Source organism: Pelophylax lessonae, assembly GCF_965119305.1.
Source record: "Pelophylax lessonae genome assembly, contig: HAP1_SCAFFOLD_179, whole genome shotgun sequence".
NCBI lineage: Eukaryota > Metazoa > Chordata > Amphibia > Anura > Ranidae > Pelophylax > Pelophylax lessonae.
In genome coordinates, this window is record NW_028120122.1 from 307697 (window position 1) to 327500 (window position 19804).

The following is a 19804-nucleotide window of genomic DNA, read 5'->3' on the forward strand; positions in this document are numbered from 1 at the left end:
ATGTGCTAAGGATGGCAAGAAGGGTGTGCAGTCACTTCAGGCGGTCGTACAGTGCCACTGCACGTTTGGCCGAAGTGCAGCGCGAGTTTCACCTGCCGGTACACCGCCTCATCTGTGACATGCCCACCCGCTGGAACTCCACCTTGGCTATGCTGCAGCGCCTGTACACGCAGCAGAGGGCCCTCAATGAATACCTATGCGAGTACGGCACCAGCACTGGCTCTGCGCGCCTGGGCTTCTTTTCACCACGGCAGTGGCTTTTGATTAAGGATGCATGCGCTGTCCTCTCGCCATTTGAGGAGGCCACAAGGATGGTCAGCCGGGACAGCGCATGCATCAGTGACACCCTACCGGTACTGTTTTTGTTGGAGCACACTCTGCGTGGCATTATGGACAGGGCACTGGAAGCAGAGCAGCAGGAGGAAGAGGAGGACTTCCTTGCCTCTCAAGGCCCCCTTTATCCTGAGAATCCTGACCCCATTATGCCTAGCTCCCAGAGGCCTGAGCAGGATCCAGGGGTGGAAGAGGAGGAGGAGGACGATTCTGCGGGAACTTTTGCAGGGTTTGAGGAGGAGGAGGAGGAAGACATGCGGCAATCTGCAAGGCCTAGTTTGACTCCCTCGGGACACTTTGGAGTAGTACGTGGCTGGGAGGAGGAGGAGCCCGTTGAAGATAATGTCGTTATGAGTGACCCCGAGGAGTCAGCTTCTCAGGCCTTCGCTAATTTGCGACGCATGGGAAACATCATGCTCCAGAGCCTGCGAAAGGACCCCAGAATCAAGGCCATTAAAGAGACTAACCACTATTGGTTGGCCACCCTACTTGACCCCCGGTACAAGTGTAAAGTCTCGGAGCTTTTCCCATCCACCCAGAGAGTCCACAGGATCAAATCCCTTGAGGACAGTCTCAAGAGGAATCTGGTGAACATGTTCCCCGACTCCCGTAGGGTGCAGGGGCGGGGACAACCTACCATGGATTCTACTGGTGGTCACGAGAGGAGCGTTGGAGAAGGCGTGCGGTTGACGGATGCCTTTCGGTCTTTTTTTAGTCCTCACCGCCCAGGCCTCTCAGCTGCCACATCGCATCGACACCGTCTGCATCACATGGTGGACGATTACGTGAGGGCACAAAGTGACACAGAGGGCTTTTCATGTGACCGATGCCGATCCACTGGCATACTGGGTCTTAAGATTAGACCACTGGCCAGAACTGGCCCAGTATGCCATGGAGTTGTTGGCCTGCCCTGCTTCCAGTGTCCTATCGGAACGGGCATTCAGCGCAGCAGGAGGATTCGTCACAGACCATCGAACGAGACTCTCCACCGACTCAGTCGACCGTTTGACATTCATTAAGATGAATCAGTCGTGGATATCAAGCTTTGATGCACCTGATGCAGACCTTGTAGACTAGGCTATCGTTGTGATGTGGCAGTTGAGCCTCAGTTTAAGCCTGGACCATGGTGCCACCCTCAAACCCTCCTCTCATTCTCTTTACGTTCACAGAACCTCATTTTGGTTATGACAAAAACGACAATGTTTGCGCACCTGTTCCACAGGTGCACACCTTTACAATTTTTGGGCCTCCTTCAACACCAGCTCTTTGGGGTTAAGGTGGGGAGGCTATGCTAAAACAAAAACGACAATGTTTGCGCACCTGTTCCACAGGTGCACACCTTTACAATTTTTGGGCCTCCTTCAACGCCAGCTCTTTGGGGTTAAGGTGGGGAGGCTATGCTAAAACAAAAACGACAATGTTTGCGCACCTGTTCCACAGGTGCACACCTTTACAATTTTTGGGCCTCCTTCAACACCAGCTCTTTGGGGTTAAGGTGGGGAGGCTATGCTAAAACAAAAACTACAATGTTTGCGCACCTGTTCCACAGGTGCACACCTTTACAATTTTTGGGCCTCCTTCAACGCCAGCTCTTTGGGGTTAAGGTGGGGAGGCTATGCTAAAACAAAAACTACAATGTTTGCGCACCTGTTCCACAGTAGCACACCTTTACAATTTTTGGGCCTCCTTCAACACCAGCTCTTTGGGGTTAAGGTGGGGAGGCTATGCTAAAACAAAAACTACAATGTTTGCGCACCTGTTCCACAGGTGCACACCTTTACAATTTTTGGGCCTCCTTCAACGCCAGCTCTTTGGGGTTAAGGTGGGGAGGCTATGTTAAAACAAAAACTACAATGTTTGCGCACCTGTTCCACAGGTGCACACCTTTACAATTTTTGGGCCTCCTTCAACGCCAGCTCTTTGGGGTTAAGGTGGGGAGGCTATGCTAAAACAAAAACTACAATGTTTGCGCACCTGTTCCACAGGTGCACACCTTTACAATTTTTGGGCCTCCTTCAACACCAGCTCTTTGGGGTTAAGGTGGGGAGGCTATGCTAAACAAAAACTACCATGTTTGCGAACCTGTTCCACAGGTGCACACCTTTACAATTTTTGGGCCTCCTTCAAAGCCAGCTCTTTGGGGTTATGGTGGGGAGGCTCCGCCAACACCAAAACTACCATGTTTGCGCACCTGTTCCACATGTGCACACCTTCATAATTTTTACGCCTTCTTCAACACCAGCTCTTTGGGCTTACAGTGGTATGGCTCCGCCAACACCCAAACAACAATTTTTGCGCACCTGTCACACAGATGCATATCATTGTAATTTTTTTCCTTACAAAGGCAATTATTGCTTTCATTACCAGCACTTTCATAGGGATATGGTGTCAAGGCATCGTCCGCACCACCAAATGCCCAATTTTTAAGCATCCTTTACTTCTATTCAAAGTCAAGAGACAACAGTATTCATCCAAAACATCTCTAATCTTGTTCACTCTGCACTACATTGTGGCCCCTACCCCTAACCCTCAATGTATCCGTGCATATATGTCTGTTTCTTGTGAGATTTCAAGTTAAAGTGCACCAAACACCATTTTACATGAAATAAAGTGCAATTACATACATCTTTGGACTTCTTGAAACATTTGGTAATAAAAGCCCCATTGTGGAAATACACCCGTTAATTATATGCACATTTAAAGAGACAGCACCTTTTTCCAAAAAAACCTCTAATCTTGTTCCCAGTGCACTGCATTATGTCCCCATCATACACATTGGCTGAGCCGTTGATTAGGAGCAAAAGAAAGGTGCGGTTAAGCAAAAAAGTCATTTTTGAAGGTTTGGTATGCTGTAATTCTGGTTCTGGACATGCTACAGAGCTGAAACTTCACAGGTACACCTTTTAGAACCCCCAGACACTAAATCCAAAGAAATCTCTTTTTTTTTTTAAATTTTTTCAATAATTGGCTATCTATCAAAAACGACAATTTTTAAGAACTTTTTTTTGTGTGATTAATAGTCCCTGGGGCATGACCCAGAACCCTAGGCACTTTTTAGGGGCATTTATTGGGTTTTAGGGCTTAAAAATGGTGTTTTTTGATTACAGAAGTTCGGGTCCCATTGATTTCAATGGGGTTCTGAAATCCGAACCGAACTTTCGTGAAGTTCGGGTGTTCTGGTCGAACCGAACTTTTCAAAAGTTCGATCATCCCTACTGAACACCATAACCAAGGCCTTGCAGTTACTCTTGCTGGGTGCAGGAACGGGACCTGCTGGTAAGAATTCCATGAAAATGTGAAATTGCATGAGCTATGCACGTGCCAAAAATTGGGCCTTTGCTGTAGGTGGTGCCTGAACACCGTAATCCCTCACAGTTAGCAGGGCAGAGGGACAGGGCCTGCTGTTAATAATGACATACAACATTTAAATTGTATGCACCTGTCATACAAGTGCAGAAAAATTGGACCTTGGGGGTTGGCAGTGACCTAAACCAAAAACATTGTTGGAAGCTAGCAGAATCAAGGTAGAGGAATAGGATAGGCAGCATATGCAGTCTTTAAGGGATGGCAGGCCCCTAGCAAATTCAGTTACATAAGCATCAGGGGCTTGATAGCTCTTGTTGATCCAGGACTGGTTCATTTTGATAAAAGTCAGCTGGTCAACAGAGTCTGTGGACAGACGCACTCTTTTGTCCATCACAAAACCTCCAGCAGCACTGAACGTCTGTTAGGAAAGCACGCTGGAAGCAGGACAGGCCAGTAGCTCCATTGCATATTGAGCAAGTTCTGGCCAGTAGTCCATCCTCAAGACCCAATAAGTCAGTGGATGCTCAGCTGGAAAGGTCTCCAAGTCTGCTCTTGCGCCTAGATAATGATGCACCATATGATGGAGACGCTGCCGATGGTTGCATAAACATAACAGCCCTGGGTGCTGCTGAGGACAAAAGAACTGTTTATAGGCATCGGTCAGCCGGCCACCATCTCCACCGCTCCTCCTTTGGCTGAACGATGCCTCAGAAACACGTCCAGAGAATGTTGACCTCCCAGTGTCTGGAAAGGTGGTACACAATTTTTTTTTCAAGGCCTCCTCAAGATGTTTCATCCTCTGCTCCCTCTGCGAAGGCAGGATGAGCTCTGCAACTTTATCCTTGTAACGTGGATCAAGAAGGGTTGCCAACCAGTAATTATCCCTCTCCTTGATAGCACGAATCCTCGGATACTTTCGCAGGCTTTGCAGAATCAGGAAGCCCATGCATCGTAAGTTGAAGGAGGCATGAGCTCCTGAGTCCTCTGGGTCACTAAGGATGACATTGTCAGCAAGAGCAACCTCTCCCCAGCCAAGTACAACTCCTGGGGTTTCTGGGGAATCAAAACCATCCCTTGAAGACTGCTGTATGCTATCCTCTACATCCATGCTGCCGAAATCCTCCTCCTCCTCCTCTTCCTCCTGTGTGTTTTGTGGCCCTGCAGGAATGATATCTGCATAAAGGGGGCCATGTGAGGAAAGGAAGTCCTCTTCCTGCCGCTGTTCTGCCTCAAGTGCCCTGTCCATGATTCCACGCAGCATGTGCTCCAGCAGGTAGACTAGCGGGATAGTGTCACTGATGCATGCATCGTCCCGGCTCACCATCCTTGTGGCCTCCTCAAATGGTGCATGCATCCTTAATCAAAAGCCACTGGCGTGGCGAAAAAAAGCCAAGCTCCCCTGACCCTGTCCTTGTGCCATACTCGCACAGTTTCTAAATGATGGCCCTCTGCTGCGTATGCAGCCACTGCAGCATTGAAAACATTGAGTTTCACCTGGTGGGCATGTCACAAATGAGGCGGTTGGTGGGCAGGTTGAATTCCCGTTGAATGTCAGATAAGCGAGCACTGGCATTGTATGAACGGCGGAAATGGCCACAGACTTTTCTGACCTGCCTCAGGAGATCTTGGAAGCCTGAGTATCTGCTCAAGAAAACCTGCACCACCAGATTCAGAACATGTGCCAAGTATGAAACATGTGACAAGTGTCCCTGTCGGAGGGCGGAGAGAAGATTGGTGCCATTGTCGCATACAACCATTCCTGGCTCAAGCTGTCGTGGCGTCAACCATCTCTGAGCCTGCCCCTGCAGAGCTGACAGAATCTCTGCCCCGGTGTGACTCCTATCCCCTAGACAGACCAACTGAAGCACAGCATGGCATCTTTTTGCCTGACTGCTTGCGCAGCCCCTTAAACACTTAGGGAGCACTGCTGCTTCAGATGACAATATAGCTGAAGAGGACATGGAGGAGGAGGTGGTGAAGTAGCCAGGTGTGGCAGAACCAGCACCGGCTTTTTGGAGGCATGGTGGCAAAACATGCTGCAACACCGAACCCTGTCCTGCATCCTTCCCAGCTGCTAGCAGAGTTACCCAGTGCACCGTGAAAGAAATGTTACATCCCTGTCCATGCCTGCTGGACCAAGAGTCAGCAGTAATGTGCACCTTCCTGCTGACCGCTTTGTCCAACGAGGCCAAAACGCTACCTTCCACATGACGGTAGAGAGCCGGAATGGCCTTAGGCGAAAAGAAATGCCTTTTTGGGACATACCACTGTGGTGCAGCAAATTCCACAAATTTGTGAAAGGGAGCTGAGTCTACCAGCTGAAAAGGCAGCAACTGTATTGGCCAAGCTAGCATTAAGACGCTGAGCATGTGGATGGCTGGGACAGTATTTCTTTTTACGGTTCAAATACTGGGGTAGTGAAATTTGCCAGGTGCTCAAATCAAGCGGTGGTGTACTGCTAGCAGCATGAGGTATAGTAGGGTTAGAGATCAGAGATGAGGAGCAAGATGATGTATGCCTATTTTGATCTGGTGCCTCTTTCAGGTACTGTTGCTAACGGACTGCATAGCAGGAGGTCATATGCCTTGTCAAGCATGTGGTGCCCAAGTGGCTGGTGTTCTGGCCATGCTTGTTCCCCTTTAGACAGATGTTTCAAACAGCAACGCTGCGGTCTACTGCACAGATGTTGAAAAAAAGCCCACACATAAACTTTTTGGAGTCCACAAGGATTTTTCAGCACCCTGCACCTGTGGAGCTTTGTGCTGTGACGCAATAGGTTGACTACTGCTATGGTGGCCCCTGGAGCACATCCTGCCTCGTTGGAGTTGTGCATCCTCCTCATTGTCCCCCTCCTCCTCTGCCTCTATCCTGTCAGGCATCTATGTACATTCACTGACCTTAATCATCCCCTCCCTCCTCATCACTGGAGCAAACTTGGCAATATGCTTCAGCTGTGGCAACATGACTGCTGGTTTCTTGTCCGTCATTGTCACCCCCTCTCTCTAGGCTCACGTTATTCCCTGCATCAACCTGGGAACCAACATCACAGCTTTCAAATTGCTGCGCATCCTCCAGCAGCATGTCACTGACACTATGATCGAATAGTTCAGGTGACTCCTCCGTGCATGATGGTGGGGCCACCTGAAGGAGTAGCTGTGAAGAAGGAGCCTGTGGTACAGGCCACTTTGGCAGCTGCAGTGGAAGGCAAACTACTGTGAGCATGGGTGTAAGAGGACGAGGAGGATAAGGACGGCTTATTGATCCACTACACCAAATTTTCCACATGTGGCTGAATAGCACGGGCAGCACCGGAAATAAAGGACGGGTGTGCCCGCCTGCAGAGGATGCACTATGTCGACTGTAACCACCACTTTTCACAATGGACACAGAGGCTGCTTGCCCTCTTTTTGTGGCCTGTGAGCGTCAGCCTCTCCTGGTCGGCCTTTCGGACATGATGTTGATACAGATCAATATAGGGTATACGCAGCTGACCAATAGATACTCAATGACCTGATATCATTTAATCTATAGCCCTATAGATGATCTGTGATGCTTATAGAATTTGCCACAACTGACCAATGAACAATACTCTGACTGATATCTGATGTGATCTATAATCCTATAGGTCTGTGATGCTTATAGAATTTTCCACAACTGACCGGCGATGAACAATACTCTGACTGATATCTGAAGTGATCTATAATTCTATAGGTCTGTGATGCTTATAGAATTTTCCACAACTGACCAGCGATGAACAATACTCTGACTGGTATCTGATGTGATCTATAATCCTATAGGTTTGTGATGCTTATAGAATTTTCCACAACTGACCGATGAACAATACTCTGACTGATATCTGATGTAAAGAAAGAAATCTCTCCCTGCCTGACACACGTTCCTGGCCCTCCCTACACTGCTAGGAATGAATCACTCATTGGCACTGCACTGTCTGATATGATGTAAAGACATAAATCTCTCCCTGCCTGGCACATGTTCCTGGCCCCCCTCTACACTGCCTGCAATGTCTCTGCACTGTCTGACAAACTCCAAAAAAAGCTACTCTCTCCCTGCCTCACATGCGAGCCTCTCCCTGTCTCATCGCCCGCACAATGACACTACACGCTGTGGCTGCGCGAGCTGCCTTTATGTAGTGTGGGGCGTGTACTTGGCCCCTGAGCCATGATTGGCTAAAGGCAGAGATCATTTGATTGGCCAAAGCATGAGGTCAGGGTGCATGCTTTGGCCAATCACATAGCATGCTGCATGTGATTGGCGTGCAGTGCATTATGGGAATCTTGAATTTCCTGCGAAGAAGCACATTTGCTCGTCATTCAACAAACAATCGAACGACCGATGTTCGAGTCGACCTTAGCCTCGAAGCTCATCCCTAGTGTTCTCCTTGCAGGAGGCTGACATGACAAAGCAAAGTCCTGCCCCTACCAAGACATAGTTGCCAACATTTCTAGGGAAATCTATTTTAGTTGTGTGTCCAACAAGTAACCCTAAGGGAAAAATAACCTCTGACCACTTGCCTACTGGGCACTTAAAACCCTTTCCTGCCCAGCCCAATTTTCAGCTTTCAGCGCTGTCGCACTCTGAATGAAAATTGTGCAGTAATGCAACACTGTACCCAAATGACATTTTTATCATTTTTTTTCAAAAAATTAGAGCTTTCTTTTGGTGGTATTTAATCACCACTGGGGTTTTTATTTTTTGCTGACCAAACAAAAAAAGACCGAAAATTTTGAGAAAAAACAAAAAACTGTTTTTATAGTTTGTTATAAAATTTTGCAAATAGGTAATTTTTCTCCTTCATTGATGTACGCTGATGAGGTGGCACTAATGGGCCCTGATAGGCACTGGTAGGCTGCACTGATGGCCACTGATAGGCTGCACTGATGGGCACTGATAGGCTGCACTGGTGGGCACTGATAGGTGGCGCTGGTGGGCGCTGGTGAGCACTGGTGGGTGACACTGGTGGGCACTGGTAGGTAGCACTGGGGGCACAAATAATCTCTCTCCTCTTTGGGATCGATGTCCCTCTGTCAGCAGCCAGCAATCGTTATTTTTTTCTCTTCACACTGACAGTGTGAGGAGAAAAAAAACAGCTGATCGCCGGATGCTGTTTACTTTACATGATCAGCTGTCATTGGCTGACAACTGATCACGTGGTAAGGGGGCGGGATCGCCCCCGATCTGTGATCAGGCAAGTCCCATGGACTTGCCGATCACAGAGCAAGCCAGGCGCGCTCCGCAGAGAGTGCGCAGGCCGCTCGTTGCCGAGAGGACGTCAATGAACGCCCTCCCAGCAATTTAGGCCCGCGCTGTGTGCGTCATTCGGCTATAGTGCGGGCGTCAGCTAGCTAAAATTGGTGTAGTTCTAAAAGAGGTATATTTTTTACCTATTCTGTAGCCTATTTTTAAAATTATTTATACTGTTTACAGGAAGATTATAATATTATAAGGACAAAAACACAAACAAGAAGGTATTAACCATTAGGTCTCTTTCACATGAACGATCCAATCAGATCCGCCTGTCAGTTTTTTAGGTGGATCTGATCGGATCCTCCATGCATCCCTATGGGGCAGCGGATGTCAGCGGAGACATGTCCGCTGACACCCCCTGCTATCCGCTTCCGATCCTGTCCGTGAAATTCGGACGGATGAAAACCCTATTTTTCATCCGTCCAGGGAATCGGATTGGATGGGATCTGATGAGAACGGACAGACGATCACTCTCATCCGATTCCCCCATAGAGGACAGTGGGGCTCTGACACCTCCCTATCTGCACACAGAGCAGAGAGGGAGCTGTCACCTGCCTGCTCAGCGGGGATCGGCGGATCGATCCCCCGCTGAGCAGCACAAAGTCCGCCAACGGAGGCGGACCGTGCGAAAGGGGCCTACGTAAATATATTTCTGGATTTGTTTAGCTGGCTATGAATTTAGTCTGGAATTGATGAAAGTGTGAAAATACTGCTGGACACATACAATTATTTTATGGATCTGCAATTTTCTAGTACTGATGTTGATTAACATAATCTGGTTTCTGGGGCAGTCAGCTTCTACACCCCAGAGGATATTCATGGTATCCTTGGCTTGTAGTGTACTGTAACACACATGGAATTTGAAGTGCCACACTAATGCTAAGAGGTTTAGATACAACTTCATTCCAATAAAACTCAGGGAGACAACCCCAAGAGTAGCCAATGGGTTTTGGGGACCCAGAAAATGCCCTTACATCTGGGTTTGATTTATTGATTACAAGCACAGACCTTTCCAACAGCTGGTTTGATAGCCAGTGGTCATAATTATGCTGGGGAAATATATAAAGGTCCAGTTCACTTCTAGCCTATTCACATTATTTCCAATCAAGCCCAAATGAGAAGGGCATTTTTGAACCGCTGAAATGTGTTGGGTACTTTTTGAATCATAAACAAACATAAAACAAAATGGCCCCTTCCCCCACCTATAACTGGCATTCACAGCAAAGAGCACAAGGAAGAGCAATGCGAGACAAAAACAAAGAATTCCCAGCTCAATTCACCAACCAGTTTGATGACCAACCTAATTAACCTGTCTAACAGTATGCGTTAAAAACAGGGGACTTAGTTAGCACACATGTGCTTTCCACTGTGGAGACTCTCATAAATTTACAGGAGTTAGGACTGCAGGTAATACAGGGTGCTGTGAAGTGTCCCTGCAGCTTGCACATGAATCTGCAAATGTGTGCCAACTAAACCCCTGTTTTTAACGCATACCATTAGTTTAATTCCAGGGCCGGAGTGGGACTCATTTTCAGCCCTGGAGTTTCATGCCTTAGACCGGCCCACTTTAGTTCACGACTGACTATATTAAAATAATGTAATTAAAACCTCAGAATATAAGTTTGCAATGGCGCACTGTTCTCTAGAGCCTTGTAATTCATTGTATTTTTCAAAAAATATCATCATTTACAATTCAGTGCAAATACAGTAGCCTTCTCCGCCATGGATTCCCCCAGATCCTTCCCCCCTAGTATGTATGATGCATGCATATTCTTAGCCCCCAAGTGCATAATTTTACATTTATCAACATTAAACCTCATTCGCCACATAGTTTTTTTTAAATGTACAAAAATATCGGCCAATATCAGCCAAAGCCGATATTCAATGGCCAAAATATCGGTATCGGCAATAAAAAAAACGATATAGGTCGATCACTAATTCATAGTGCTGCCAAAGCAGCCTATTCCATGTTTTAGCTTAGTATTAAAGATTAGATTAAACATTGCAGTGATATAAAGTGGGGAACTTTTGTAATCCGTTCTCCGGCTATAGCTCAAATAAAACCTCTACCCTGTACAAATTTCTAGAGAAATACACAGACATGAAACGATGTAGAATCCATAGATCACATTCAGTTTGGTGAAGGGTGACGGTTACATTCGGTCATGTATGGTCTATGTATGGTCTATGTGACGGTTACATTCGGTCATGTATGGTCTATGTGACGGTTACATTCGGTCATGTATGGTCTATGTGCATTTGTTCAGGGACCTCAAAAGCACCTAAGCTGCGTCCATTGGAGGCTTTTTTCCAATTTTTCTTCAGTAAACTACCAAACCCTGCAACTGTGCTACAGTCAGAAATTAATTTACTTCACCTTAATCTGAATTTTATGTATTTCTAAGAATTATGCAAAAATCTAAGATTCATGCAAGCTCCCACATGGAACGCCTGCTTCTTGTTACTTGTTCCTGTACTGTGCAGTTGTCTCAGGGACACCAAAATGAATGATGGCAACAAGAGGACCTTACAACTTAGGGGCAATATCTGCTTATTCAATGCCATCCTTCACCTCACCCTCCATAAAATGCTAGTTAAAACTGCAAAAAAAAAAAAAAATATCCCCTAAATACCTGTAAGGGAAAAAAAAAATAGCCAATTTACTTACCTTTCCCCCAGCTTCCTCCAGAGGTAGCTAATCAAGGAGGACATCATCTCCTTCAATTGATGAATTTAAACCCTCTTCCGCTATGAATGCTGGGCCCCTGCCTGTGTGTGCCTGGTGTCACTGGTTGCTAGACACCAGGCGGATATCAACTAGTTCAGGAATCACACAGTGTGCGTTAAATTCTGGGACACTGCTTTGTCCTGGAATAAAACTGCCTTCACTGACAACCCCCAGATGTTGCTACATGACAACCCCCAGATGTTGCTACATGACAACCCCCAGATGTTGCTACATGACAACCCCCAGATGTTGCTACATGACAACCCCCCAAGATGTTGCGCCCAGTGCGGCCGGACCCCCTGCACCCAGTGCTGAGACAAGGTCATTCAGTGCCCAGGGCAAACCTGGCAAGCTGTGCCCCCCACCCCATCAATAGATAAGGCTAAAATGGTAGAAGGTTTGTTTCAGGCAGTAGGGAGGCGATACAACGGCTCCTTACCTCCTGTCAAATGCTCTCTGAAGAGAAATCTGCATGATGGTTGCTTTTCAGAGACCAAAACACGTGTGAACAAGCCCTTACTTATTTATTTTTTACAAATGTTTTACATTATTTATATTGTGTTGAGAATTTATATGTACAGTGTATATATATACTTTTTACATTTTTAACTGCCCTGTTGGGGGGCTTTTATGAAATATCAGGGCTCTAAACAGACCCCAGATGTTTTACTTTTGAGACACCATGTGGTTTGGTGCCTGTGTTAGCAGATGTGTGGGGTGCCATTACCAATAAATGGCACTGTCGCACGTCTACTAATGGACGATTTGTTTCTGTGTGTGTGTCAGGAAAGCCACAATCTTGTGACTGACATTTAAGGGTGAGAACCTCGCCTTGTAGTGGGGTCACCCCGGTGAGCTGCGGTTTGGTCACAGTGTGATTGTGTGTGCGTTTTACCTGGATTTTAGGTGCACTTCTATTGAATTCCATTACACAGTGCGTTTTCTGAAATCGCATCAAAGATGCAACATGCAGGACTTTGATGTACTTTCATGAAAACGCACTTTGTAATAGAAATTCAATAGAAGTCCACCTAAAATCCAGGTAAAACGCACATACAATCACACTGTGACCAAACCACAGTGCACAGGTTATTAGGTATAGGTATAGGGGGGGGGGATAGGTATAGGGGGGGGAATAGGTATAGGGGGGATAGGTATAGGGGGGGTAGGTATGGGGGGGTAGGGGGGAATAGGTATAGGGGGGGTAGGTATGGGGGGGTAGGGGGTTAATAGGTATAGGGGGATAGGTAAAGGGGGGGTAGGGATAGGGGGATAGGGATAGGGGGGAATAGGTATAGGGGGGGTGGGGGATAGGGATAGGGGGGGAGGAGGGCAGGTCTGGGTAATAAGAACATGTGTTAATGAAGAGCAGAGTGAAGGACTGTAGAGAAAGTGCTAATGCTGCATTTTAGGACAGGACAAGGTCAGATAAATGGCTGCTTGGATAGCCCAGAGTTGGGACCAGAGGCTGCAGGACATGCAGTGCAGATTTATGGAGTGGACAGCTGAAAGAAGAAGGTGAAGGGTTAATGTGAACAGGAGATAGGAGCAGAAGACTCAGTGCTGACTTAAGCCCCGTACACACGTACCGATTGTCGGACGAAAATATTCTGCCGCCGAACGATCGGCCGATTTTCGGCTTGTTAGTATGATGCTTCCGACAGCCGACAGTGCACTTTCGGCCGAAAAGAATCTGTCGTGCAAGCATTAAAATTTTTGTTGGCTAACACCAGAACGGCCGATTGTTCGCCAGTCAGTACAGAATTCGGCCGACAGACAGCAGATTTGCAAGACTGGGCATGCTCAGAAAAGAAAAAAGACAAGGAAAGTTAACCATCACATGACATCACTTCTGCAGTCGGCTGTTGTTGGCCGACAAAATTCGTGTGCAGTCTTTTGCACTTTTCAACAGACACGACAGCCCTCGGACAAAAGACGGCCAATCGTTCAGCCGACGATCGGTACGTGTGTACGGGGCTTAACTATTGTGCAGGGAAGGTAAAGAGACGACATGCTACGGACAAAGTGAAAGTAAACAACGAGGAGATTCAAGTGACCTGGCCGAAGAACAAGCTGACAGGGGGGAGGGGAGCTTTTAAAGAATAGAGTGATAAACAGCTGAAGGAGAGATAAGGCAGAGGTGAAGTGGATGGAATGAACAAGTCTGGGGATCATACATTGTACAGTGACAGGAGGGAGAATGATATTCACCCCTGTCAGGCAGGAGAAGGCAGAAGCTCCCAGTGCGTCTCCCCTTCATCACAGATATGGACACGCCCAGGGCAGATGATACTTGTAACTTTCAGCAGTACACCGGCCCTGCCTGCACCCCAAATGGACCAGCCCACCGGGAATTCTCCAGATGCTTCCGATTAGCCAATCCGGGCCTGGTTAATTTGGTTGGCCGGCAAACTGGTTGGTGAATTGAGCTGGGAATTCTTTGTTTTTGTCTCAACTACTTTTTGAATCATCCCTCTGACTTTTGTTGGAACAAAGTTGTCTGAACCTGGTGTGACCCTTTAGTTTCAACTGTTTAATATATACAGTCTATTTAACCACTTGCCCACTGGGCACTTAAACCCCCTTCCTAACCAGACCAATTTTCAGCTTTCAGTGCTCTCACATTTTGAATGACAATTACTCAGTCATGCAACACTGTCCCCATATGAAATTTTCATCCTTTTTTTCACACAAACAGAGCTTTCTTTTGGTGGTATTTAATCATAATTGGGTTTTTTATTTTTTGCGCTATAAATGAAAAAAGACCAAAAATTTTGTAAAAAAATGCATTTTTCTTAGTTTTGGTTTTAAATTTTGCAAATTTAGTCATTTTTCTTCATAAATTTTGACTAAAATGTATACTGCTACATATCTTTAGTACAAATAACCCAAATAAGTATACATTTTTTGGTCTTTGTGAAGGTTATAGAGTCTACAAGCTAAGGTGCCAATCATTGAAAATTGATCACACCTAAAGTACTGATGACCTATCTCATTTCTTGAGACCCTAACAAGTCAGGACAGTACAAATACCCCCCAAATGACCCCTTTTTGGAAAGTAGACATTCCAAGGTATTTAGTAAGAGGCATGGTGAGTTTTTTGAAGTTGTAATTTTTTCCCACAATTCTTTGCAAAATGAAGATTTTTTTTTAAAAAAATATATTTTTCACAACATGGTCATATTACGAAGTTATTTCTCACACACTGTACAGGCATACTTGCAACTACACCCCAAAATACATTCTGCTACTCCTCCTGAGTATGGCGATACCACATGTGTGACACTTTTCTACAGCCTGACCACATACAGAGGCCCAACATCCAAGGAGCACCGTCAGGCGTTATATATCTTTTTCTGACGACCTATCACACTTTTGAAAGTCCTGGAGCACCAGGACAATGGAAACCCCCATAAAAATGACCCCATTTTGGAAAGAAAACACCCCAACACATAATCTAGGAGGCATAATGAGTCTTTTGAACGTGTCATTTTTTTCCACAAGTTTTTGGAAAATGTGGAAAGAAAACCAAAACACATTTTTTTTTTTTTTACACAAAGTTGTCCATTTATGAGACATTTCTTACACATAGCATGCACATAGCAAAAATTACACCCCAAAATACATTCTGCTACTCCTCCTGAGTATGGCGATACCACATGTGTGACACTTTTCCACAGCCTGGCCACATACAGAGGCCCAACATGCAGGGAGCACCGTCATTTCCTGACTTCCCATTACAATTTTGTGAGGCACTGTAGGGGACTGATAAGCATTGTAGTGGCATGGATGTGGCCCGGATGAGCACTGACGTGGCATGGATGTGGCACGGATGAGCACTAATGTGGCATGGATGCGGCACTGATGAGCACTGATGTGGCATGGATGTGGCACTGATGAGCACTGATGTGGCACGGATGAGCACTGATGTGGCATGGATGTGGCACTGATGAGCACTGACATGGGATGGATGTGGCACTGATGAGCACTGATGTGGCATGGATTAGCCCTGACGTGGCATTGATGTGGCACGGATGAGCACTGACGTGGCATGGATGAGGCACAGATGAGCACCCTGACGTGGCATGGATGTGACACAGATGAGCAGTGACATGGCATGAATGTGGCATTGATGTGGCACGGATGAGCACTGACGTGGCATGGGTGCGGCACGGATGAGCACTGACGTGGCATTGATGTGGCACGGATGAGCACTGACGTGGCATGGATGAGCACTGACGTGGCATGGATGTGGCATGGATGAGCACTGACGTGGCATTGATGTGGCACAGATGACCACTGAAGTGGCATGGGTGTGGCATGGATGAGCACTGACGTGGCATGGATGAGCACTGATGTGGCATTGATGTGGCACTGACGTGGCATGGGTGTGGCACGGATGAGCACTGACGTGGCATTGATGTGGCACGGATGAGCACTGATGTGGCATGGATGTGGCATGGATGAGCACTGACGTGACACGGATGAGCACTGAAGTGGCATGGATGTGGCACGGATTAGCACTGACGTGGCATGGATGTGGCACAGATGAGCAATGACGTGGCTTTGATGTGGCACGGATGTGTACTGATGTGGCATGGATGAGCACTGACATGGCATGGATGAGCACTGACGTGGCATTGATGTGGCACGGATGACCACTGACGTGGCACGGATGAGCACTGAATTGGCATGGATGTGGCACGGATGAGCACTGAGGTGGCATGGATGTGGCATGGATGAGCACTGACGTGGCATGGATGAGCACAGATGTGGGATGGATGAGCATGGATGTGGCATGGATGAGCACTGAGGTGGCATGGGTGGGCACAGACGTGTGATGGATGAGCACTGAGACAGCATGGGCAGGCACAGATGAGGCACGGATGAGGCATGGATGAGCATGGATGTAGCATGGATGTGGCACGGATGAGCATGGATGTGGCATGGATGAGCATGGATGTGGCAAGGATGAGCACTGAGGTGGCATGGGTGGGCATGGATGAGGCATGGATGATGCATGGATGAGGCACGGATGAGGCACGGATGATGCATGGATGGGGCACAAATGAGGCACTGATGGGGCACGAATGAGGCACTGATGGGGCACTAATTGGGCACAATGATGCAGAGGAGGCGTGCAGCTGCAGCTTCTCTCCTCTCCTCGCACGCTGTACCGATTACTGTGTACAGCGTCCGAGGAGAGGAGAGAAATGAACCGGACATGCGCCGGTTTGTTGTGACGTGATCGCTCCGTCATTGGACGGAGCAATCACGTGGTAAAGGACCGCTCTCATTGGCCCTTTACCACGATCTGTGTTGCGTTGGGTCCCCGGGACCCGGCGAGCACGGACACTCCTGTGTGCGCGCCCCAGGGGGCGCGGCGGGAGCGCGGTTCTGGGAGGACGTCCATGTACGCCCTCCCAGAACTAGACAACCACTTTGCGGCCGTGCTTTCACAATAGGCCGGTCGGAAAGTGGTTAAAGTGCTGAACTGGGATAGGAAGTGATGTTTCCTCTCTGGGACAGGAAGTGAATGGAAATTTCTTTCAGAATAGACAGACAGAAAAAAATAAGCTGGCAGAGGTTTTCTATTGAGGATCATAGATACAGTGGTTGGCCAAGGAAATGTAATGCAAAAGATGAAAGACACACCATGCTTACTTCCCTTAAACATTGGAAAAAAATGTCCAATAGTGGCATCAGCAGAGAACAGTGGGACCCAGGTACACCCATCTACTGTCTGGAAACGTCTGGCCAGGAGTGGTCTTCATGGAAGAATTGCCCCCAAAAAGCCATACCTGCAACTTGGAAGCAAGGCTAAGCGAACTATGCACAAAAACATAGGAACTGGAAGGCAGAAAATGGCATCAGGTGCTCTGGACTGATAAGTCAAACTTTGGAATATATGGCTATTGCAGGAGGCAGTTTGTTCACAAAAGGGTGAAAAGCAGTACAATAATGGGTGTCTGCAGGCAACAGTGAAGCATGGTGGAGGTTCCTTGCAAGTTTGGGGCTGCATTTCTGCAAATGGAGTTGGAGATTTTGGTAGGGGCAATGGTGTCCTCAATGCTGAGAAATACAGGCAGATACTTATCAATCATGCCATCCCATCAGGAAGGTGTGTGACTGACCCCCAATTTATTCTACAGCAGGACAACAACCCCAAACATACAGCCAATGTCATTAGGAACTGTCAGGGTAAAAAAGAACAAGGAGTCCTAGAAGTTATGGTTTGGCCCCCACAGAGTCCTAATCTCAACAACAATGAGTCTGACTGGTATTACATGAAGAGACAGAAGGATTTGAGTCAGCCTACTTTCACAGAAGATCTGTGGTTAGTTCTCCAATATGTGTGGTAATACCTACCTAAGTGTACCTAGAAGAAATGAGGCTGGTTTGAAGGCAAAGGGTGGTCACCCCAAATATTGATTTGAATTGAAGTTCTCGCCTCCTTACCAGTGGCGGCCCGTGCATAGGGGGTGCCAGGGCGCCGCCCCCCCCCCCTACCCCTAAAGAAAAGAAAAAAAAAAAAAAGAAGAAAAAAAAAACGAACAAATAAAGTTTTGAAAAAATAAATAATTACAAAACGAACAAATAAAGTTTTGAAAAAAAAATTGTGTTCGCCGCTAACCCGGCCTATGTGGTGGCTATGGGGGGGGGGGGGGTTTACGACCCAGAAGGGCGCAGATTGGCTGCCTTCTGGGGGCGTAACCTGAGCGCAAGTCATTGCGCTTGGGCACCCCCACTTTCCTGATATCCTGGCTGTGATTGGTCCAGTCTACAGCCTGGACCAATCATCATCCAGGACATCCCATGGCCCCATGCTGACCCCGCTGACGTCGCGTGGACCGGCATTGCAGAGAGCGGAGCGGAGAGGAGACCGGAGAAGAGGAGAGGGAGAAGCCGAGCCTCCAGGTAAATGCACTGCTCTGTCGGGCACGCACGCATAGCTCTGCATTAGGGGACATATACTGGTGGTCATTGCTCTGTCGGGCACGCACGCATAGCTCTGCATTAGGGGACATGTACTGGTGGTCACTGCACTGGAGGCACGCACGCATAGCTCTGCATTGGGGGACATATACTGGTGGTCACTGCATTGGAGGCACGCACGCATAGCTCTGCATTGGGGGACATATACTGGTGGTCACTGCATTGGAGGCACGCACGCATAACTCTGCATTGGGGGATGTATACTGGTGGTCACTGCATTGGAGGCACGCACGCATAGCTCTGCATTGGGGGACATATACTGGTGGTCACTGCATTGGAGGCACGCACGCATAACTCTGCATTGGGGGATGTATACTGGTGGTCACTGCACTGGAGGCACGCACGCATAGCTCTGCATTAGGGGACATATACTGGTGGTCACTGATTGGAGGCACGCACGCATAGCTCTGCATTGGGGGACATATACTGGTGGTCACTGCATTGGAGGCACGCACGCATAGCTCTGCATTGGGGGACATATACTGGTGGTCACTGCATTGGAGGCACGCACGCATAACTCTGCATTGGGGGATGTATACTGGTGGTCACTGCATTGGAGGCACGCACGCATAGCTCTGCATTGGGGGACATGTATACTGGTGGTCACTGTATTGGAGGCACGCACGCATAGCTCTGCATTGGGGGATGTATACTTGTGGTCACTGCATTGGAGGCACACACGCATAGCTCTGCATTGGGGGACATATACTGGTGGTCACTGGCTGCACTGGATGCACGCATGCATAGCTCTGCATTGGGGGACATATACTGGTGGTCACTGGCTGCACTGGAGGCACGCACGCATAGCTCTGCATTGGGGGACGTATACTGGTGGTCACTGGCTGCACTGGAGGCACGCACGCATAGCTCTGCATTGGGGGACGTATACTGGTGGTCACTGGCTGCACTGGAGGCACGCACGCATAGCTCTGCATTGGGGGACATATACTGGTGGTCACTGGCGGCACTGGAGGCACGCACGCATAGCTCTGCATTGGGGGATGTATACTGGTGGTCACTGGCGGCACTGGAGGCACGCACGCATAGCTCTGCATTGGGGGACATATACTGGTGGTCACTGGCTGCACTGGAGGCACGCACGCATAGCTCTGCATTGGGGGACGTATACTGGTGGTCACTGGAGGCACGCACGCATAGCTCTGCATTGGGGGACGT

The 19804-nt window shown here is 47.9% G+C and overlaps 1 protein-coding gene across 1 annotated transcript in view; it reads left to right on the forward strand.

The window, feature by feature from the left end:
• The window catches only part of LOC309543536 (avidin-related protein 4/5-like), a gene marked incomplete at both ends in the record, with an annotated part of 122838 nt that overhangs the window by 82845 nt on the left and 20189 nt on the right, over positions 1 to 19804 (forward strand). The gene's annotated exons all lie outside the window — the stretch shown is intronic.